The following is a 23,723-nucleotide window of genomic DNA, read 5'->3' as shown; positions in this document are numbered from 1 at the left end:
TGTAGCATCGTGCCACTGAATTGATGGGCATTTAATTCAGTGTTGCAAAAATTTGGTGGTTTCAATTGCTTTGCTGTTTAGCCTCAATTAAAATTGAAAAGCATTGCGCCTATGCCACAGGGTTCATTGTCCACTGTATTTGGGCTGTTATTTTAGTTTCTTCCACTGCCTTTTTGGAGTCTGTCGTGTTTCACAGACTCTTTAAAGCGCTCCTGAAATCCCTCTCATATGGAGCCATAGAATTATATTGAATGGAAACAGATCCTTCCCCTGTCGTCTTCACCTGCACTCACTGTTGGAAGTGAAAGGAACCCTTGATTTCTGTTGTTACTGAGATGGGCACCATGTGATTAGCATCCCTTCCCCTAACTCACTGGACTATGGTTAACCCCACTCTAATTCTGATAAGTATAAATAAAGTAAGGGAAAATTTAAGGCTTTTACTGGGAAGGTATTTTCTATGCAGACTCTGAGAAATAATGGACTGATCTAAGGACCGCATAGTAGAGGTAAAATCTGAAATAATTTGAATGGTTTTATGGCCAATCTTAGTCAAAGAGGTTTCAAGGTATCACTTACAGGAGGAAGTGAGATAGAGGTGTATCACGAAGCCGAGATAAGATGTAGAGCTGGATGAACGCTGGCCAAGCAGCATCAGAGAAGCAGGAAGGCTGATGTTTCGTGCCTGGACTCTTTTTCAGGCGGAAGTGAACGGCATTCTGAAATAAATAGGAAGAGACGGGGAGGTGGATGGAAGGTGGATAACAGAGCACACAGGTTGAGAGGAGATGGACAGGTCAAGGAGGCAGGGATGGAGCCAGTAATGGTGAGTGTAGGTGGGGAGTTAGGATAGGGGTTGGTCAGTCAAGGGAAGACGGACAGGTCAAGGAAGTGGGGATGGAGCTTGTAGGTTGGGGGTGGGGGTTAGTCGGTGAGGTGGGAGGAGTGGATAGGCGGGAGAAAAGACGAACAGATCAAGGAGGCGGGGATGAGCTGGGCTGGTTTAGGGATTAGGTCGGAGCTGGGGAGATTTTGAAGCTTGTTTTGTCCATCCCCGCCTCCTCTGACCTATCAGTCTCCTCTCTCTCCACCTATCTGGTCCTTTTTATCACCGGTTTCCCCCCCGCCCCACCAATTTATTTCAGACTTCAGACCTAAATGTCAGATTTTCGGCTCCTCTGATGCTGCTTGCCCTGCTGTGTTCATCCAGCTCTACACCTTGTTATCTCAGATTCTTCAGCATCGGTAGTTCCTACTATCTCTGCATCAAGAAGCTGTTGTCAAAATTAGAGGATTCCTGATAATACAGTAATTAAAGGCTGAGGAGGAAAGGACACTGGTAAGAATTTTATAAACAAGACTTTGACTTTCATTGCTTGACTCTAAGCCATTGTAGGCTAGGGAAATGGAACTTGATGTGAATTAAAACAGGGACAGCAGAGATTTCAGTGTCCTCGATGTGGAGGGTAGAAAGTGAGAAACCAGTTGGGTGTATATAGTAGTAGATGAGCTCAGGCAGGAGTGAAGTCAGGGAATGGGTGGAAATAGCTATCTTGAGTAATGGAGCAAATATAGTTGGAAGCTCATCTCTAGGTCAAGTTGCGAACCGAATCGGATGGAATACTGTTTTGAAACATTTAACTCTGTTTTCTCTACACAGATGCTGTCAGACCTGCTGAGTCGCTGCAGCACTTTTTTCTTGTTTCGGATCTCTATTATCTATAGTTCTTTGCTCATTTTCGAGGGAGGCTGCGGCTGTGCTCTTCACTGCCTAACCTTCTGACTAAGTGAAGGGCGTATCAAAATTAGAGCTCAAATAATAAAAGGTCAAAGGAGAAGGAAAGCTTTAGAAATGCCATCATAAATCCTCACTTTGTGTTTAAAGGAAAGAAAAGCTGAGTAAAAGCACCTACGTGAATGTCCATCACAAACATGTGGTGATTATAAATCCAAACTAGTATTCGTTTTGGATTCTGCTTTCAAAAATGGTTTCAATTACATTGGTATTGATTTGAAACAGAATTCTTTTGATTTTTAGTTGTTGTGACAAATGAGTTGAAGCCATTCACAAGTCAACTGAAAACAAAACTTGTTTTGCTGTTTATCTGGGAGTAAGCCAAGTACAAAGCAATATTAATGAGTTGAAAAATGCACTTATGTTTCCGAGATGCTCAATCATATGGCACTATTTTACTGAGCATGCTAGCAATATTGAGATGCCAGTATTTTAAAAAAATCAAATGGAGACTGGATGCAAATTCCAGATGCAAGTGGTTGTACTTGAATAGCAGCTGTACTGTTAGTGCAAAAAGTTCCAGTACAGTTGTCAGTGAAAATTGAAACTTATGTGTTAATGTTATTATAGTTTAAATTCAGATTTGAACTCAAGTTGGGTTTGGGCTAATGTTCCCATTTGATATTATTACTAGACAAGTCAGACCTCAAACTGAATTCACACTTGATGGATTTTCTTTTCTGGTTGTTGCTGAGTTGATCTGTCACTGAAAAATTATCATGCAGTGTTGCAGGTGATGTTTTAACAAGAAAACAAGTTTTTTTTTTATTATGCAAAAGAAATGAAGTAGAAAAAACCAAACTATTTAATAAAGAACACATTTCATGATTTTGAAACACAGTAAAAAAAATTAATTTCATTTAATCTCATTAATCTCAAAAGAAGCCTTCTGTAGTACCCACTTGTATAGCATTTAATCTGACTGTGGCTTTAACTCTCTGTCTTGAGAGAATTTAATGAACTTTCTGGAGCTTTCTTATAACTGAGCATAAACATTCTCAGCTTTAAGTGTTGCTTTCAGGATTTTAACTGAATACTTCTATTCTGGAACTTTTTAGTAAACTCTTTATACTAAGGCAATAATCTAAGCCATCTTCTGCCTTTCTCAGGAGCAACTGCTTCACACATACGCCTTCAGCCTTATGCTGCAAAACTCGCCCAAGCTAAAACTAAAAAGCTATTTTCTAAGTTATGAAAGTTTCCCCTTGTAGTACTGATTATTTGCTCTTAAACTCTCTCCAAATATAAATGAACAACTTCGTCTCCAGGAAGTCTTTCTTCCTCACACTGCTTTAAAAGTAATCAGTAAGGCCACTTACTGATATTGATAAGGCCACTGTTGGAATATTGCATGCAGTTCTGTCCATCCTTCTACAGAAAGGATGTTGTGAAACTTGAAAGGGTTCAGAAAAGATTTACAAGATTATTTCCAGGGTTGGAAGGTTTGAACAATAGGGAGAGGCTGAATAGACTGGGGCTATTTTCCCTGGAGCATCGGAGGCTGCGGGATGACCTTTATAGAAGTTCATAAAATCACGAAGGGCATGGATAGGGTGTATAGGCAAGGTCTTTTCCCAGGGGTGGGGGAGTCCAAAACAAGAGGGGACAGGTTTAGGATGAGAGGGTAAATATTTAAAAGGGATACAAGGGGCAACTTTTTCATGCAGAGGGTTGTGTGTGAATGAAATTAGCTGCTAGAGGAAGTGGTGGAGACTGGTACAATTTCAATGCTTATAAGGCATCTGGATGGTTATATGAATAGGGACAGTTTAGAGGGGTATGGACCAAATGCTGTCAAATGGGACCAGATTAATTTTGGGCATATCTGGTCAGCATGGACGAATTGGACAGAACAGTCTGTTTCCATGCCATATATCTTTGACTCTAATACTCCCACAGACATACGGAAAACCCATATGAATTTCAAAAATCCAAACTTAAAATAAATTAGATCAAAATATATAGAAAATCACATGCCACATCAAGCAGCAGTTTGTTTCTTTGATCATAAATGCACAAAATCAGGTTGATAAATGGATCTACATAAGTTTAACATGTTTATAACAGAAACAGATGGATAGACATTAAACCTAGACCTTCAGCTTTGTTTAGGCAGAACAGTTTATGCCTGAAATTTTGGGCCCAAATACTTTTAATGGTGAATTTTCTTCTTCTGGTAAGTAGTACGGACAAGCAAGGCAGATTATTGGACAAATTAGCACCAGTAAGATGCCTGTCCCATTCTAATCACCTCCAGAGCTTCAATTTTAAAATGGGCAGGACCATGGTCAACCTTTGTGGTCCATTTCCAAATAAATTCCCTGAAATTATCAAATAACAACCACTTGAGTGTCTCTTCCTACTTGTGTTGCAATTACTTAAACTCCATGAAGGACAGGCAAACACCAGCATATTCAACTGCTAAACCAGGGTATGCAGGCTGTCAGCTTTTGTGGGGACTAGGGTTGGGGGAGGTCCCTTAGATTGCACTAATTTATGCAAGACTAAAGGACTTAATGCCCTAGTACCTGAAAAGGGCAGTAAATTAGCCAGTGTTTATTGCTCAACCAATATCACTGAAAACAGGTTAAATGCCCATTTATCTCATTCATATTTTCTATCCGGCATATTAGCTGCTACCTATGCTGATAAGAGAACTTTTATGCCTGTAAAGAACTTTCATATTCCCTGAGGATGTAAAGATTTGTTCTCCCTAAATTATGTTGTCAGTGACTTAGAAAATAACAATCCAAGGTTCAGACAATCAAAGCTGCAAGAGTCAAGTTTGTTTCTCATCTGCACCTGGAGAATTACAGACCAGCAATGTGCTGACAAGTCCCAGATTTCTGTTCTTATGTCATTGCTTGTAGATAATTGATTTGATTCCAGAGTTATGATTGTTAGGGGCACCTCGTACTAGTTGAAATAGTCTTGTTGTCAGCAATTCTACCTCTGGTCTGGAAAGCCTGGATTCAAGTCTCACCCTGTCCTGAGGTGTGTAACAACGCATCGGAACAGGTTGATTTTTAAAAAGACAGTTCTAGTTTTAAGTGATTGTGCTCTTTTACTGTTAATTCAGAATCATCAAAAGTAAAAGTTAATTTTGGTGATGCTTCTTATTGTTCTTTTTGGAACATGGTATTTTTTAAAAAATCATTTTTAGATGTGGAACTCCATTTCAGAGCAAACATTTGTTGTTTGTTTGTCTTCTGATACTTCGAAATTATGGTGTTACACTAACCTTTTTGAAAAACTTTCAGATTGTCTCTAATGCTAGATAAGTAGTTTGAAAAATGTAACAGAGTGAAGATGAAGGAACTGTGAAAAATGCCCATAGCAGACTAGTCTGTGACTTAGAGAGAAAGTTAATTGTAATGGTGTTATTGTGTACCTGCTACTTTACATGGTTTGAGAAGTGCTGCAGATGCTGTTTTAAGAGTTGTTGCAGTGTGTCCTCCAGCTAATTAACATTGTGGTCACTTTATGCTTAGTAAGCAGTTTCCATGCTTGTTGTCTTTTTCTCCACCCTCACCCCACACAATGTTTCTTAGATTCAAGGATTTTATAGTGATCAGATTGTACAGACAGAGTTTGGTTCAAGCACAAATTTCCTGTGTATTACAACAAAAGCCTGTTGACAGCTTGATACAAAAAAAATCCCTAAATTAGCTTAAATTAAAAAACTTCAATTTATATGTCAACTCAAAAGCCTTCCACAGTTTGAACTTAGCTCCACACTCTCCAGGATGTGCAGACACCACAACGCTTTTTTTAAGGTTAAGAAAGACCTTCACTGACAAACCACAGATAAAAGCCCCATGTTTCTGTCCCAAACTTTATATGATTCAGACTCCAAATTCTCTGGATGTAGTTGAAACCCATAGGTTACCATAACCGCTCATCAGTCCTGATGCCACTTGGATTTGGCTGAAACTTGCAATCTTCCACAAGACTGGTCTTTCCAGTGAGAACTTGGTTCAAACAGCCTGGCTCACCGTTCCTGATGCTCATTTGTGACTGTGGTGCCAAGCCCTTTTATTCGTGCCCTTTTTATGGTGCCCTGTCTCAAAATCATTAAACCCATTCCCTGTGGCCATTAAAGTTTTGATGCTTCAAGTCTATTTCTGACTGTCCTGCTCAGTTGTTATTTATACAACTAAAAATGGTGCATTCCACCAAGGTGTCGGACTTCTGGCTCTAAAGCAGATATTTATGTTAAACTTTCTCTCCTTTCTTGACAGGTGAGTGGCCATTGTCTGGGGTATTTGGTTGTGACAGTGGTGTCCTCCACTTAATTAGATTACACAATAGCGTGTGTCATCCTGTGTCTATATTATTGTGATATCCCGAATTCCAGTGAGTTTTTTGTTTCTCAATAAGTTCTGTTGTGGTGTTGGAATGTCTGAGATTTCTCCCCTTCTCCAAAAAAACACCCTCTCACCCCCACTGCCAAATGTAAATTGTTTCATGAGGCCCATTTGGGGGGGAATTTTGATTCCACAATTAGCGGTAGACATTTGGATGTTTTGTAATTGCAGCGCATTGATCCATTGTAGTGTTGGAACTTAAGTGAGTTTATCTGGTATCGTTAGATCCTAAAAACACTTGACCATTACTAAATGAAATACTTACTTTAATTTCTTATTTTCTTCTCCCAAAAGAGTATCATAGGAACATGAGGATTAGGATGTTTACTGCCCTGCTGTGTAAGGCATCACACTGCAAAAGAACTGGCTGGGTGTGACAATTGATCTTTTTCTGTCCAAAATGTTCAAATGTTATTTGTGTGCCACCCTAAATGAAAAGTGTAATGTGATAAAATTAGCAAATATTTAAAATTAAGCAGCAGAGCTGGTTTCAGATCAGAATCATATTGAGCCTGCAGTATTAACTCAGGAACAAAAATAAAGTTGCTGGAAAAGCTCAGCAGGTCTGGCAGCATCTGTGAAGGAGAAAACAGAGTTAACGTTTCAAGTCCAGGCGCCCTTCCTCAGAACTCAACCAGCAACTTTTTTCCAGCAACTTTGTTTTTGCTCCTGATTTAGAGCAGCCGCGGTTCTTTTCGGTTTTTATTCCGCAGTATTAACTTCTGTTTCCTATCCAGATATGCTGCCAGGCCAGCTGAGTTTCTCTAGCACTTTGTTTTTATTTCAGGTCTCCAGCATTCACTGCATTGCTTTTATGAGAACTTAAGATTCTTCCCTGAACTTTTTCCAGAGATACAGGCATGATACTGGTAGTAGATCACTTTCCGTTACATGGGGATAAAAAAGGTAGATGTTATGAAATGGATGTGGAAGTTTTGACAATACTGCCACTTTTTTTTATTTATTGCAAACAGAATTAAAATTCTGGAGGAATTAAATGATCATTTTCCATGATAGCAAGTTGCTGGCAATGCGCCTACTTTGCCGTCAAGAACGGCATTTATTATCAATTAACAACCAAACACTTTTGACTGCCTCTACTTTCTGGCTGAATCACATGGCAGTTTTACTGGATTCACGCTAATGCAGCATTTTTGCAGTGAATTGCATTCCGTATCCATCATTTTCACTAATTTCCTTTTGTAAATGTTGATTGTGCACATTTGATGATGTCTGCATTCCAAGTTGAAGTTTAAATTTTTTTTTCAGTCACATCATTCTATTTTAACGTTGAGAGCTCAATCTTAATGATACCTGCAAGTAGATATAAAAATAATATACTTACTGACAGAAAAAATTATGCAGAACATTAAAATACGTCTTGCAAATTAGATACATAGTACCTACTGACAGCAAGAATGAGCTTGTTAACCATTGTAGAGAAGCTGTGCTGAAATTGTTGCTTTGCCTTGTTTGTTGATCAGAGTAAGAGATGTAAAATGTCTTTCCATATTGCTTTAAAAAGACATAAGTCCTAGTGCATGATTCAAATTTCAAATACCTCCCCTCTCCATCACCAAGATGCCTGCTCTATACCTGCCTCAGCTAGTGTCAAAATGCCCCATTTATTTTGATACTTCCAAGCTAGCTTCTCTGGTCAATCTTTAGTCTTCCACCCTCCATAAATTTAAGGTCATGGAAAAGACTGCCCCTTGTTTTCTACCTTGCATCAAGCCGTATATACACATGCAAGAACTGTTTTGGTGAAGAATCACTGGACGTGAAACCTTAACTTTGTTTTTCTCTCTACAGACCCTGCCAGACCTGCTGAATTTCTCCAAACTTTGTTTTTTTTAGATTCCCAGCATCCATAATTATTTGTTTTATTACATCTGTGCTTATTGACTTTTAATCTTTGTTCATCGTGGCTTAGATTTGTTCAAGTCCTTCTCATTCATGATTTTTAATCGCTTTAAACCGTACAATCCTCGGAACATTCTTCCCCAAATTCTACGTGCTGTTGTGTCACCACTGCTTTTGACCCACAGTTGATATCCATATCTTCAGTCATGTTAAGTCTGGAATTCCCAAGCAGAATCACCCCCTTACTTCCTTAAGAAATTTTAAACAATCTATCTCTGACCAAACAGTTGGCCACGATCCTAATTTTATTTTTGGTTTTTGTTACACTCCATGAGGCTTTCTACCATGTTACTTTTTTCTTGCCTTTATTTTCCTGCTCACTTTTTCCGTTGGATAGCTGAATGGATGGATCTACTTTTTAGGGGTGATATGGCCTTCACGCAACTTTTTTTCCCATATCCTCTCCTGGGATAATAGTGTCTGTTTGAGCCTTCTTACTTTTGCCTTTGAGCCACCTCTTATTACTATTGTTCTGTTCTTATAGCCTTATAGATTTCTGTTTGAAGAAAACTGTCCAAATTGCTTTTGAAAGTCATGGTAGCAACCAGTTTCTTCAGACCTCACAAATAGACTGCTGGATCATAACTTGCTGCATATAGAAAGAAATTCTCATTTTCCACATTTTTTGTTGTAAAATGTGCCTAATTTGTGTCATCTGATGAATGACTATTCTGTCATTGAACTATCAAAGCCCTTCTTAATCTTGAGCATCTTGAAAATCTTTCCCATTCCAGTCCTCCTTGCTCCTTGAAAGTGTGCTGAGCCCTGCTGAACATTTTACCTCCAATTTAAGTCTTCTCCTGTTCACCTCTTAGACATTTTTGTTTTCACAAATTAACTAACAGCAAATAATACCTCGCTTTGTCTTTGTTTCAAACCATTTTTTCTGTCTGTCTTTCCTTTAATTCTCTTCAGTCGTCAGTATCATCTATGGAATGTATTGAATGCTTCTGTCTCATTCTCTTAAATTTTGATTTTCTGTATTGTTTATCTAAAGTTAGGTAGATATATGTACCAAAGATTTACATCTTTCTGTAGACTTGTGTAAATCATCTATCAGCAATTAATTATTTTACATCTTCTTGAAAAGAAGTGGCTATTGACATTAGGTTACTGTTGTTTTTTTTTTGAAGCCTTAATTCCAGTCTTATCCTCTTCAAACTATTCTGGTGAGTCTTCAAATTGAAGTGTATCATCGCCCAGCAGCAACTTTTCTTAGTGAAGGGACTTCCGTTATTTATTATAGTTGTTACTGGCTCGTGTATCCTTGTATATGGTTTAAGGTGACTCTTCCACTTCTGTAGGTGATATTGTTAGCCCTTTAGCTGCTCTTTCCCTGCAATTCAATGTTATTTGAGACTGAAATGCAGCATATCTTGTTAAAATATCTTATGATCCCCTTAGAGATTGGGAAATTCACATCTCTTTTTAAAGATTCTATTGGGCATAGATAACTTTTAAAGATTTCACATCTTAAAACTTAAACAATCAAACTACAATTAACATCTGGGCATTTCTTAGGCAGCTAATACACTAAATTACAGAAAAGGTAACCTCCCAGTGAATTATTTTACAACTGAAAACTCAGTTCCTATACATTACGTCACAATTTCAACAAATATGTAGCCTTGTAGATCAAGTCCTAAAATTCTCCCAGCTATTCAACATGTTTTATTCTCCTGCTGCTGACCCCAGAATTAGTCTTCCAGTTTCCATTTTTAAGTCTCTTCAATACCCCTTCTGAGCATCATCAAACATACATCCAACAGCATAGTATGCTCTTGCTACTCATTTGCCTTTAACATTTCTGTAATTCCTTTATGTTAATTTAGATCATCATCAGTTACAACAGCATCGTGCTTAGCAATTATCTGTAAAATAGTCTCTTCTTCTTTTTGGTATAGAAGGAAGCTGTCAGTCTCCTTCTCCAGATGTATGTTAAGGAATCTGTTTCCAGAATGAGCATGTTGCACATCCTGCCAATTTGTGAAAACTACCTCTTGAGCTTCTTTGGGTTTTGGCCTGGGCTTTTCCCTGACGACGGAGTCATGAGAGTTTGTCCCTTGTCAGAATTTGACATACCCACATTCCTTATTACATGACATTCTGTTTTACCTTTAGAAGAGATGCTGTAAAGTGATTATATTTTAAACAGTTTTGCATCTGTAACAAAAATCACATGATAGTATCAAATGGATCTGCTGGGCTCAGATGTTCACTTGGACCATCATTCAATTCTGCAAATGTAATGTAGCCACTGTTCACAAAGTTTGAACATTAGCTTTAGTATATTCATGAACAAAATACCTGGGACTCTTCCTGAAAAGTGAGAATTCAGAAAAGTGACTCAACAGTTAACAGTGTTTTGTAACATCTGTCGTAGAGGCTGCTAACTACGGTGTTTGCCCATGATGCAGGATTCTGTTGGGTGAAAACAAGTCTTTAAAACATGAAAAACCTTGGAATAATTATGAGCTGTTGCATTATGGTGCAATGTGTTGGGAGTTTGGTTCCCTTTAAGAAAATGAAGCTTCTTATTCATAGGGACCATGGATTTATACAAAATATTTTCTTAAACTATTACTGCATATGTTGGCACTCGTGAAATTGTGTCTCTAGAATTATATGAGTATTTACATGCATTACAGTAAATACAAAATGGAATATCGTTTGGATCTGGAGAGTGTTATAATGAGTTAGCACTTGGAGTCAACCCCTTCATGGGTTCAAAAAAGCAGTTTCTCTTCACATGTAAATAAAGGCATATTGATCCAGATACTCTGATGGCCAGATAACCATTTGGAGCAGTGTAGAGTAAATTTGCATATTGGGACCATGCAGATTTCTGGATACAGATGGTTCTGATGGATTTGCCTCGGAAATTAAAAATTTTGATGGATAATTCCATTTGACTGGAACCCTCCGTAAAGCATTAAGGTGAGAGACTTCACAAACGTTTCAATTCAAAACTTAATGGTTACCTGATAAATGTTGGAGGATTTAAAAAACTACTCTCTCAAACACTGCCCTGCCCTACTGATGTACAATTGCCCTTGCCCTTGACCATGCCGCAACCCTCCCAAAAATCCCAAACTCCAGATCAAACAGTTCTCAACCTGATCTGATCCAGTAGCCCTGCCAATCCACTTATCCAATGTGCCCTACCCCATCGCTTACCTGACATATTTATCATTCCACAGTAGTTTTCAGAATGTCTACTGGACATTCTCACTAACAAATGTAGCACTGAATGATGTAAAGAAGCATGTGATTTCTGCAATGATCTTTTACGTTGCTGTTTATGAGGACTTGTAAGTTTGTAACAGGAGGCCTCCATTCAGGAATCTCCAGTGCAGCAGTTATAAATAAAAACTTATTTGTAATGTCTAGGCCAGTTACTTAGTTTGCTGGGGGAAAAGACTATATGCTGTCTTCCTGGTAGATTCGTGGGCCTGAGTATTTATCTTGTATTCATTGAAGGAATGTGGGCTATGCTGGCCATCATTTATTGCCCATCCTAAGTTTCCCTTCCGAACATGATGGTGAGCTACCTTCTTGAACCACTGCACTCCATTTGGTCTAGGCACAGCCACAATGCTGTTAGAGAGGGAGTTCCAGGATTTTAATTCAGAGAAGGAACTGGAATGTATTTCCATGTCAGGATGATGGGTGTCTTGGCTTAGGAGTTTGTAGTTGGTGCTGTTCCTATGTATTGGCATTTATCTGATGTCCTTGTCATTCTAGATGGTAGCGATGGTTGGCTTGGAAGCTGCTGCCTAAGGAACCTTGGTGAATTTCTGCAGTGCATCTTGTAGATCGTGTACACTTCTGCTACTGAGTGTCGGTGATGGAGGGAGTGAATGTTTAAGGATGTGGTGCCAATCAAGCAGGATGCTTTGTCCTTGATGGTGTCAAGTTTGTGTTGTTGGATCTGCAGTCCTCCAGGTAAGTGGGAAGTATTCCATCACGCTTGACTTGTGCCTTGAAGGCAGACAAGCTCTGGAGAGTCGGGAGGTAAGTTAGTTACTACAGGATTCCTAACTTCTGATCTGATTGAGTAGCTGCGGTATGTATGTGGTGAATCCAATTTAGCTTCTCGTCAATGGTAAGCTCCCAGGTGGTGGTTGATGGGGATTCAGTAATGAGAATGCTAAGAAACTGTGTAGTTGAAGATGCTTATTGCCAGTCACTTATGCAGCAATAATGTTATTTGCCATTTTCAGTCCAAACCTGGATATCATCCGGGTCTTGCTGTATATGAATACAGATTTCTTCAGTTCTAAAGAAGGGTCACTGGACTCAAAGTGTTAACTTTATTTTCTTTCCAATGAGGCTGCCAGACCTGCTGAGTTTCTCCAGCAATTTCCATTTTTATGCTAAGGAACAGATTGTTGCTAAGCAAGTGCTAATTGATAGTGCTGTTGATGAGCCTTTCTGTTACTTTACTGGTGATTAGAACTAGTGGGGAGTAATTGTCTAGTTTTGTCCTGCTTATTGTGCAGATGAAGTACCTAGACAGTTTTCCAACTTGTTGGATTGATTCCAGTATTGTTGCTGTGTTGGGGTACAGTAGTATCTGGAGCTCAAGTTTTCAGTATTATTGCTGGAATTTTGTCAGGCACCATCACCTTTGTAGTATCCTGTGTCTTCAGCTGTTTCTTAATCCAATGTGGAGTAAATTGAAATGACTGAAGGCTATCTGAGAGGCTGGGATTATCAGAATTTCTAGATGAAGATTGTTCCAGATACTTTGGCCTTTATGTTTTGCACTGATGTGTTGGACTTGCCCATTTTTAAGGAGTGAGTTGCTTAATTGTCCTCTATCTTTCTCAGTTTTAATACCAAACTCGTAAAATTACTCTGGTCTTGGTATTGACTTGGGATGAGTGCCTCAATTTTCTAACTTCTTTTAAAATTGCATTTCTGAAGGTGGGTAATGGGTTTAAATTTCATTCCAAAGCTGCCTTTTCAAAAGCATTATTCAAACCAAGCCCACAATCTCTAGCTACTACCTGAAGGGCATCATGCCAAGCTTCCTTCCAAGTCTCTCACCATCTTGACTCGGAAATGCTTTGACATTCCACCAGTGTAACCAGATCAAAATTGAGGAACTGTTTCACCTCGTAGCATTCTTTACACAGACAGCAGGCTTTGATACTGACTTAATATCCTTTTTAGGTTTGTTTTAAATGATGTGGTGAAACTTCTCCCCTACAGGTGAGCTCCTCTTCATTTTTCATTGTATGGAATTTCCAGATAAAATAGTGAAACAGTGAATATATTATATCAATGTATGTTTTTGCTTACAAGTAAGAGCTGCAAAGTTTTTTCCACTAAACTGGTGCCCTAAGAGTAGAAACATAACTTAACCAGATAACATTGCTTTTTGGAATGGAACAGCTACAAGTTCAGAGACAGTAGGAACTGCAGATGCTGGGGGATCTGAGATGATAAGATGTAGATCTGGATGAACACAGCCAGCCAAGCAGCATCAGAGGAGCAGGAAGCGTTACTGAAGATGGGTCTAAGCCCGAAACGTCAGCCTTCCTGCTCCTCTGATGCTGCTTGGCCTGCTGTGTTCATCCAGCTCTACACCTTGTTATCTCCACTACTTCATAAGTTCGGCAAGTTTACGTCTCTTAACTGAGTCACAAGAATGTAGTCTTGAGCCATTTCTTCAAAAGTCCATGGTTATCAACGAAAACCAGTGCACAGGTGCAGCGTTTTGTCAGGATGACAAATGGAATGTTGTCCCATATTTCAAGGGGTTTAGAGTACAAGAGTAAGGAAGTCTTATTGCAAATGTACAAAGCACTGATGAGACCTCATCGAGAGTATCGTGAGCAGTTTTGGTCCCCTTATTTTAAAGAAGGTGTAATTTCATTTGAGGCTGTTCAGAGAATGTTCACTATGATGATTCCTGGTATGGAGAAATTGTCTTATGAGCTGAGGTGAAATAGGTGGGACCTGTATTCTTTGGAGGATTCTTAAAGTCTTGACAGGGGAAATAACGGGAGGATGTGTACCCTCGTGGGAGAATCTAGGACCAGAGGGCATAGTGTCAGAATTTAAGGATGCACGTTTAAGACTGAGATTAGGAGGAATTTCTTCTGATGTTTGATAGCCTTTGGAACTCCTTGCCACAGAGCTGTGGGAGCAGATCCTTGTCCATATTTAAGGCTGAGAAATTCTTGATCACTGGGGAAATTGAGAGTTATGAAGAAAAGGCAAGAAAGTGGCCACGAGAAATGTTGGATCAGCCAGATCCTGTGATAGTGAAGCAGACTCAAGGGACCAAAATGGCCTTCAGTTTCTATTTCTTATGGGCTTATAAATTCTGTGCTAGATTCTAAACTTATTCTGCTTTTTTTTAAATACATTGATAGTTTTGCCCTGTGGATTTGATGGCCTTCTAAAAGCTTGCCATCAATCTGGTATAGTAAAACATCAATTCCCCAAGTCAATTGTAATGTCAACATGAAAATGATTCAATTATAATGCTAATGAGAAGTTAAATACATAACGTCTGGGATTTGACCACCAGCAACAACTGTTTAGTTTACAACTGGATTCACGCTGTACTCAAAATAGCTTTATTTGAATTAATACCCGATCAAAGGAGTCTGCCCTTTCTTACATCTGCCTGCTTGCAACCTTTCCATTTTGAATGAGTCCTTGTTTTCTGTTTTAGATCTCTTGGACCCTTTTATTATAGTTCACCATATAAGTTGATGCTGTGATATGATTGGAGCTAAGCCCTTTATGTGCTTGAAAACTTTTATTTCCAGGGAGAGACATTACGTATTCTGTATTTCAACCCATTCAAAAGCACAATACTGTGGATGTTTGAAATTTGAGAGGAACAAAAGAAAATGTAGGAAATATTCAGCAAGTCAGGGCAATATCTAGAGAGAGAAACAGAGGTAATGTTTCATTCATTAAAACTTCATCAGAACTTCAGATCCAAACACCCAATTTAAGCCTATCCTCATATATGAATGTAGATAAATCTCCAATTAACCTCCTGTGAATGTGTTAAACTTACCCAACTGTTGTGAGAGATTTGCTTCAAAGTATCCACCTAATGCTGTTCATTGTTAAGCAAATAGTCCCACCCGGGGAGGACTGAAGCACCTTTGCTTTCCTTAAAGGCACAGATTTCTGCAACTTTATTCCATATAAATGAGTGTACTTGTGTTGTCCCTTCCAGAATAAACAACTTCACATTTCCCTTCATTATATTCCATTTGCCAATGTTTTGCCTGCTAACATAACTTATCGATACCTTTCTAAATGGGCAGTGTAGTGATTCTGTGGTTAGCACTACAGCCTCTCAGTGCCAGGGGACCAGGGTTTGATTCCAACCAGGCCGACTGTGCAAGCTTCGCGCAGACATTCTCACTGTGCCTCCTCCCCGGGTTTCCTTTGAGTGTTCCCATTTCCTGCCTCAGTCCAACGATGTGCAGGTTAGGTGGATTGGCCAAGCAAGTTTTACCATAGTGTCCAGGGATGCACAGGCAGTGTGGATTAGCCATGGGAAATGCAGCGATATAGTAGAGAACTGCTCTTCAGAGAGAATGGGAACTGCAGATGCTGGAGATTCCAAGATAATAAAATGTGGGGCTGGATGAACACAGCAGGCCAAGCAGCATCTCAGGAGCACAAAAGCTGACGTTTTGGGCCTAGACCCTTCATCAGAGAGGGGCAGTTGGAGATGAAGAGGTCGAGGGAGGGTAGGAGGCCTGGGGGTGGTGTCCAAGAGGAGGACTTGTGTTGGAAGCGGGTGAAGGGGTCAGTGGAAGGAGGGTTGGGTTCCCGGTTGAAGAAGTAGGCATGCAGGCGAAGACGGCGGAAAAACTGCTCTATGTCCGACCGTGACTGGTATTCGTTGATGTGTGGTTGTAGGGGGACAAAGGTGAGCCCCTTGCTAAGGACTGACCGTTCGTCCTCAGTCAGTGGGAGGTCTGGGGGGATGGTGAAGATTCGGCAGGGCTCAGTGTGGCTGTCTTCTCTGGGGTTGCAGGCTGTGGAGGTTGTGGGCGGAGCGATGATGTCGTCAGCCGTGGGCGGGGTTCCGTCGGCCATGGGCGGGGTTCCGTCGGCGTCGGCTGTGGGCGGGGTTCCGTCGGCCGTGGGCGGGGTTCCGTCAGCGTCGACCGTGGGCGGGGTTCCGTCAGCGGTGGGAGGATCGGGGTGGGCGGTAGCAGCTGAGGTGAGGGTGGTGTGTGGGCTGTAGTACCTGGACGTGGAGGTGGTGACTGCAGCAGCGGTTCCGGAAGTTCTGTGGCCGGCGGAGGCAGATGTGACGTCATCGGTGGGGTCTCCGGCCGTGTCCTCATGGTCAATGGTGGGGGAGGGGCAGGGACAGAGTCGGGATTTGGGAGGCGCAGGAATCCTCTTGTGGGGGGCAGGGGCCCGTGAGTTTGTTGTACTTACGATTTTTCGTGTCCAGTAAAGCTGAGTGAAACTGGGTGTTCAGTCTGTGGATCCTGCGGAGGATAAAAAACAGCAGGGGTCCTTTGCAGGTCTGGGAGAGGGAGGCTCTGAGCTGGGGCAGGCTGGATTGCAGTGTGTGGAGGTGCCGGCGCATGGCTGCGAGCTTTTGTGTTCCTGAGATGCTGCTTGGCCTGCTGTGTTCATCCAGCCCCACATTTTATTATCTTGGAATCTCCAGAGAGTCTGTGTGGATTTGATGGGTGAAATGGGATTCTATGATTCTGCGACTGTTTCATTGGCCTGAGACTACAAAATAAGTATTAGCAAATAGTGTGAAGAAATGCAGAATTACTTCCTAGACATTGAGAATGGGTATAGTAAAAGGAAAATTAGTGCATGTCTCCAAAAGTTGTTTTTTGCAGAAAAATAATCGATACACAGAATGGACTTCTGGACAGCTAGAGTAGAAATGAAACACTTAGAAATATTGGACAAACAATTTGATACCTCGCTGGGGAGACCTTACAGATCTTTCTAGACAGATGAGCTAAGATGAGTCAAATGTCCTATGTCGTGCGTATTCACCTTATGGCTGGTAATCTAGAGATCTTTTGCTGAATATAGAACTGCACTGCCTTTACTGTGCCTTACCGTCTTTAGGAAAGAAATGACTAAGGGAGAAAATTGTACACGAGAGGAAAACAACCTAGTTCTTTTGTTTGTTCACTGTTGAAATTTGTTAGAGACCATGACAAATGGGAGGAGTTAAATTTTGAGCAATATTTAAGTTAATGGACATTTTTCCAAATTATTCTATGTGATAGCAACATTTTTATCATAAGTTTTTTTGGTTCTTGGGTTTCAAGTGAGTTTTTTTAAAGTCAAACACGGTTAACTCAATTATATTGAGTCACGATTATAATACAATGTGGAAATATTTTATCTAGTTAATCCTACAGCAGGTTCTTGGTATGAGTGTACGGAAGAGCACAAAGGTTACCTTTTTAAGGCTGTGCAGGGCAGAATACCACGCATGTGTGCATGAAATGTGATTTTTTTTAACATATTGATTAACGTCATAGAAGTTTCTGAAACTTCTACAGGGAGGCTCCAAGTAGCCCAAATTCTGACAACAGTTTAATAAATAGCTAAAACTAAACTGTCTATGGGCCTCACACTGATTCATTTCAGTGGCAGTATGTGGGTCCACTCCCTCAAGCCCCAAAAGACAGAATTAGTGAAAGAATTTGCTGTCTTTGTCTTGCAGCTTCTGTGTTCTTATTAATTTCCAGGGCAGTCAATTAATACTCGCCAATATTACATTTGTGTTGGTCAAAGGAAGTTTGGGGACTTGAGAAAATTATTTGGACAAAGGATTCGAGATATGGATCTAAGATATGTACCTAGGTATTTTGTACCTAAGTAGCCCTGTGAGTGTTGACATTGTAAATTTTTCACTGTCTTCCTGTACTTGAGTACACATGATGACAATAAACCCAATTCTAATTTTCCTGAGTTATCCATGAATCCCTTGATGTTTTGAATATGGTCTTTTGAGATCAATATTCTTTGAAAGACGTGGGAACAGAAGTAGGCCGTTCAGCCCATCGAGTCTGCTCTGCTAATTGACGTGATTATGGCTGATCTGATAATCAACTTTACTTGCTTTCTACCCATCACCCTTGATTCTGCTACTGATTAAAAATCTGTAAATCTTTGCCTTGAATATATTTAATGACCCAGCCTCAGCAGCCTTCTGCAGTAAAGAACTCCACAGATAAATTCTTGAATATATTCACAACTGAGCCTCCAGAACACTTGGACATAGAAAAATCTAAAGGCTCAAAGCTACTGAAGAAAGAAATTCTTCCTCGTCTCTGTCCTAAATGGTCTGCTCATTATGCTGAGGATATGTCCCCTGATTCAAACCTCCCATCCACTTCGGCCAAGGAAAACAACCTTCTTGCATCTACTTGGCGAGCCCTGTAAGAACTTTTAAAATTTGAATCGGATCACTTCTCATTTTTCTGAATTTCAGAGAATTGAGGCACGTTTAATCTCACCTCATAACACAATTCCTGCATCCCAGGAATTTTATTGGTAAATATTTGCACACTTTTTATGGCAAGTACATCTTCCAGTCTATAAAGAGCCCAGAACTGCACACGGTACTTTAGGTATGGTTTCATCAAGGCTCTGTACAATTGTAGTCAATACATTGTGGAACTGCAGGAGCATAGCAGGTCAGGCACTGCTGGAAGAGCAGGAAAGTGGACGTTTTTGGTTGACTTTCCTGCTCTGATGCTGCCTGACCTCCTGTATTCCTCCAGCCTCTCACTATTGAGTTTGACCCCAACATCTGCAATTCTTGCTATCTATGTAATTGTAGTAAGGTTTCTTCGCCTCTGTACTCAAATCCGCTTCTGTTAAAGGACAGCATATCATTTGTCACCTTAATCACTCGCTAAATCTTCATGTGACCTTTCAGTGACTTGTTGAAAAGGTCTTCCAAGTTCCTTTGAAGTGCATCTCTTCCCAAATTCTCACCATTTTAAGAAATATGCTTTGTTTTCTTACCAACATGAATAATCTAGCATTTATCAACGTTGTATTATTTTTGACTGCACTTAGTGTGTCCACATCCCTGCTTCACAACTCTAACTTCCACATATTTTTGTTTTTTCACAAACTCAAAAAAATGCATTTAAGGCTCACATCCAAGTAATTGACAGATTCTGAATAACTGGGATAAAAGCACTGATCCTTTCATACTGTGCTAACCACAGCATACAAACCAAAAAAAAGACCATTTATTCCTACTTGCTATTTCCTGTTCATTAATCAGTTCTTAATCCATGCTAGTGTACTCTTCTCCCTGACCCCAGTCTCATGTGCTGTAATTTTGTTTACTAACCTTTTAAGTTGTACCTTATCAAAACCTTTCTGAAAAACTAAATGTGCCACATTCATTAGTTCCCTCTTATCTTTTCTGCTAATTAACGCTCTCAGAAAAAAAATTCCAACAGATTTATTATATTTACTTTACATTTCATAAATTGATGTTGACTGCTCAGTAGTGGCATTATTTTCTAAGTGTCCTGTTATCTCATTCTTTCCTCAAGATTCTAGCATGTCACCTACGACTGTTAGACTAACTGTGGTTTCCTGTGTTTTAACCTCTCATTTCTTAAATAGTGTGCTTCCATCTTCAGTCTTCATATCTGCAGAAATTGTTCGAGGGATATAGAATGTTGAAAGACTATTCATAATGAATCGGTTATATTTACTGCCCCTCTCTCAGCATGCTGGGATGTGGATAATTTGGCCCAGGGGATTTATCTATTTGAAGTATCCAGTAATTTTTTTCTACTACTGCCTTTTTGCTGATATTGCTATCTTGTTCTTTGTGTAAATTTGCCCCTCGTTTAAATGATTCTCCACTATGCCCAAGAGGATTCTACTATTTTTCTGTGGGATGGCGATCATAAAGCATTTGTTTAATTTGTCTGAGGTAGCAAGAACTGCAGATGCCGGAGTCAGGGCCAACACAATGTGGAGCTGGAGGAACACTGTAGGCCCGGCAGCATCAGAGGAACGGGAAAGCTGATGTTTTGGTTCAGGGCCCTTCTTCAGAAATGAGGAGGGGGGTGCGGAGCTCAGAAATAGAGAGAGGACAGGTGGGGCTGGGGAAGGTAGGTGGGATGGTGATAAATGAGTGCATGTAAGGAATGGTTGGGATTGATCAGTGAGGTGGCCACATTCAGGCCATCGGGCCTATGGGCTCCTGAGGTGGAATATGAGGTGCTGCTCCTCCAGTTTCCAGGTGGCGTCATTATGACACTGGAGGAGGCCCAGGATGGATGCGTCACCTAGGGAGTGAGAGGGGGAGTTAAAATGTTACGAGACGGAAGGTGATGGTGTTTGTGCCGTACAGAGCACAATGTTCTACAGAATGGTCCCGGAGTCTCCACTGGGTCTCAACAATGTATAGGAGGCCAGATCAGTTGCAGTACACCAAGTTGACAGATGTGTAGGTGAACGTATGTCTGATATTGAAGGGTCTAGGCCCGAAACGTCAGCTTTCCTGCACCTGTGGTGCTGCTTTGCCTGCTGTGTTCATCCAGCTCTACACCTTGTTATGTCGAAGGTTTGTTTTTGCATTGAATCGAGGTGAGGGGAGAGGTGTAGGAGCAGATGTAGCACTTCCTGTGATTGCAGGGAAAGGTGCCGGGGTGGTGGTGTTGGTGGAGAGTGTGGAGTTGATGAGGGAGTCACAGAGTGAGTGGTCCCTGCGAAAGGCAGATAGAGGTAGGTAGGGAATATATATCTTTCGTTGTGGGGTCAGATTATAGGTATCAGGAGTGACAGAGAATGATGCGTTGGATGCACAAGTTGGTGGGGTGATATGTGATGACAAAGGGGATTCTGTCTTTGTCTTTATTTTTGATTTTGTTGTGGGCAGGTGATGAGGGCAGAAGTGTGTGAGACTCGAGATGCATTTAAGGACACTTTCAATCACTGGAGGGGGTATGTTACTGTGGGATATGTGGGAGTGGAACGGGCCATGTTGGAAGCAGAGGCAGAGGAATTGGGAGTAGGGCATCGCATTCTTGCAGGGAGGTGTAGGTAGCTGTGGGAGTCAGTGTGTTTGAAATAAATGTCGGTTACAAGGCGGTCGTCAGAGATGGAAACGGAGTCCAGGAAAGAGACGGAGGTATCGGAGATGGTCCAGGTGAATTTCAGGTTGGGGTGAAAGGTGTTAGTTGATGTTCAACCTTCCCACTTCCTACATGGGAAGTTGTGGGAGGTTGTGTGTGGACCCTGTGGAGATAGGAGAGGTGCTAAAAGAATATTTCTCATCTGTTTTCACTCAGGGAAAGGGGAATATTGTAGAGGAGAAGACTGAGTTACGGGCTACTAGAATTGAAAGGATTGAGGTTAGTAAGGAGGAAGTGTTACCAATTCTAGAAGGTGTGAAGGTAGATAAATCCCCTGGGCTGGATGGAATTTTTCCGAGGATTCGCTGGGAAGCTAGGGAGGAGGTGGCAGAGCTTTTGGCCTTGATCTTTGAGTCCTCGTCCTCATTGTCTACAGGTTTAGTACCAGAGGACTGGAGGATTGCAAATGTTGTGCCCTTGTTCAAGAAGGGTAGTAGAGATGACCCAGGTAATTATAGATCAGTGAGCCTTATGTCTGTTGTAGGAAAAGTTTTGGAAAGGATTATAAGAGATAGGATTTATAATCATCTAGCAAGCAACAAATTGATTGGATATAGTCAACGTGGATTCATCAAGGGTAGATTGTGTCTCACAAACCTCATTGAGTTTTTTGAGAAGGTGACCAAGCATGGATGAGGGTAGGGCAGTTGACATGGTGTACATGGACTTCAGTAAAGCCTTTGATAAGGTTCCACATGGTAGGCAGTTGGAGAAAATGTGGAGGCATGGGATTGAGGGAGATTTTAGCAGTTTGGATTAGAAACTGGCTTTCTATAAGGAAGCAACAAGTGGTGGTTGATGGAAAATATTCAGCCTGGAGTCCGGTTACTAGTGGTGTGCCTCAAGGATCTGTTTTGGGACCACTGCAGTTTGTCATTTTTATAAATGACTTGGACACAGGCATGGGTGGATGGGTTAGTAAGTTTGCAGATGACACTAAAGTTGGTGGAGTGGTGGACAGTGTGGAAGAATATTGCAGGTTGCAGAGAGACTTGGATAAACTGCAGAATTGGGCTGAAAGGTGGCAAATGGAGTTCAATGCGGATAAATGTGAGGTGACTCACTTTGGGAAGAATAATAGGAAGGCAACATACTGGGTCAATGGAAAAATTCTTGGTAGTGTGGATGTGCAGAGGGATCTTGGTATCCATGTACATAGATCCCTGAAAGTTGCCACCCAGGTTGATAGTGCTATTAAGAAGGCTTATGGTGTGTTAGATTTTGTTGGTAGAGGGATTGAGTTCCAGAGCCATGATGTCATGCTACAACTGTACAAAACGCTAGTGCGCCCTCACTTGGAATATTGCGTGCAGTTCTGGTCGCCCCATTACAGGAAGGATGTGGAAGCATCGGAAAAGGAGATTTACCAGGATGTTGCGAAGGCCTTATGAAGAAAGGCTGAGGGACTTAGGTCGGCTCTCATTGGAGAGAAGAAGGCTAAGAGGGGATTTAATAGAGACATACAAGATGATCAGAGGATCAGATAGGGTGGACAGTGAGAGTCTTTTTCCGAGGATGATGACATCAGCTTGTACGAGGGGGCATAGCTACAAATTGAGGGGTGATAGATTTAAGACAGATGTCAGAGGCAGGTTCTTTACTCAGAGTGGTAAAGGCGTGGAACGCCCTGCCTGCCAATGTAGTTAACTCAGCCACATTAGGGGCATTTAAACAGTCCTTGGATAAGCATATGAATGATGATGGGATAGTGTAGGAGGATGGGCTTAGATTAGTTCACGGGTCGGTGCAACATTGAGAGCCGAAGGGCCTGTTCTGCACTGCGTTGTTCTATGTTCTACATCATAAGGACGTTGCCATGAGCACCTACATGGGCCCAAGCTATGCCTGCTTCTTCGTAGGATATGTGGAACAATCCCACTTCTGCTGCACTGACACTATCCCCCACGCCTTTCTGTGCTATGTCGATGACTGACTGTTTCGGTGCTGCCTCATGCTCCCTTGAACAGTTCATCAACTTTAGTTACCATACTTTGCCCATAGCATCTAGAAACTGCCTTATTTTGCAACTTTGCCTCATCACCTGTCCTGTAACTTTTTATTGTGTTAATTAAACTAATTTTTAAATTTACAGTCCTCTTCCTTTGACCTATCTCTATCATTTACTGAACTCTCCATTCCCCTCACTCAAGGACCCTTTTACTCTGGGGGAGAAAAAATTCATCAGCACTGTTAAAACTCAAAGCAACTTACACCAACTATATAATTAACTATGTACACATATTTTAAGAGCCTTGTTTATCCCTGTGTAAGACTGGAAGAAACTTAACTTTAAACAGTTTTTTTTAGTTAATTGTTAAATGTAAACAAAATCTAGACTGTAAAGAATAACTGCTTTCCCTTCAGTCACAAATTCCTGGCTTCAAACTCTTAAGCTATTAAAGCAGCACTTGGTGCCACCTACCTTGGTGCAGGGTACACTGTTTTACCTTTGATATACAAAATTAATACAAGAGTAGCTATCTT

The 23,723-nt window shown here is 40.9% G+C and overlaps 1 protein-coding gene across 6 annotated transcripts in view; it reads left to right on the top strand.

Annotated features, from left to right (window-relative positions):
- The window catches only part of strbp (spermatid perinuclear RNA binding protein), a 227,828-nt gene that overhangs the window by 113,806 nt on the left and 90,299 nt on the right, over nucleotides 1–23,723 (top strand). For 5 of the 6 annotated variants that reach the window (XM_059638313.1, XM_059638315.1, XM_059638314.1 and 2 more), the window contains exon 2: nucleotides 11,830–12,030. The exons of the other annotated variant lie outside the window; for it this stretch is intronic. The gene's annotated coding sequence lies outside the window, so the exon portion shown is untranslated. The remainder of the gene's footprint in view (nucleotides 1–11,829; nucleotides 12,031–23,723) is intronic. 6 annotated transcript variants of the gene reach the window in all.

Source organism: Stegostoma tigrinum, chromosome 29 (genome assembly GCF_030684315.1).
Source record: "Stegostoma tigrinum isolate sSteTig4 chromosome 29, sSteTig4.hap1, whole genome shotgun sequence".
Taxonomy (NCBI): domain Eukaryota; kingdom Metazoa; phylum Chordata; class Chondrichthyes; order Orectolobiformes; family Stegostomatidae; genus Stegostoma; species Stegostoma tigrinum.
This window is presented reverse-complemented; position numbering and strand designations above follow the sequence as displayed.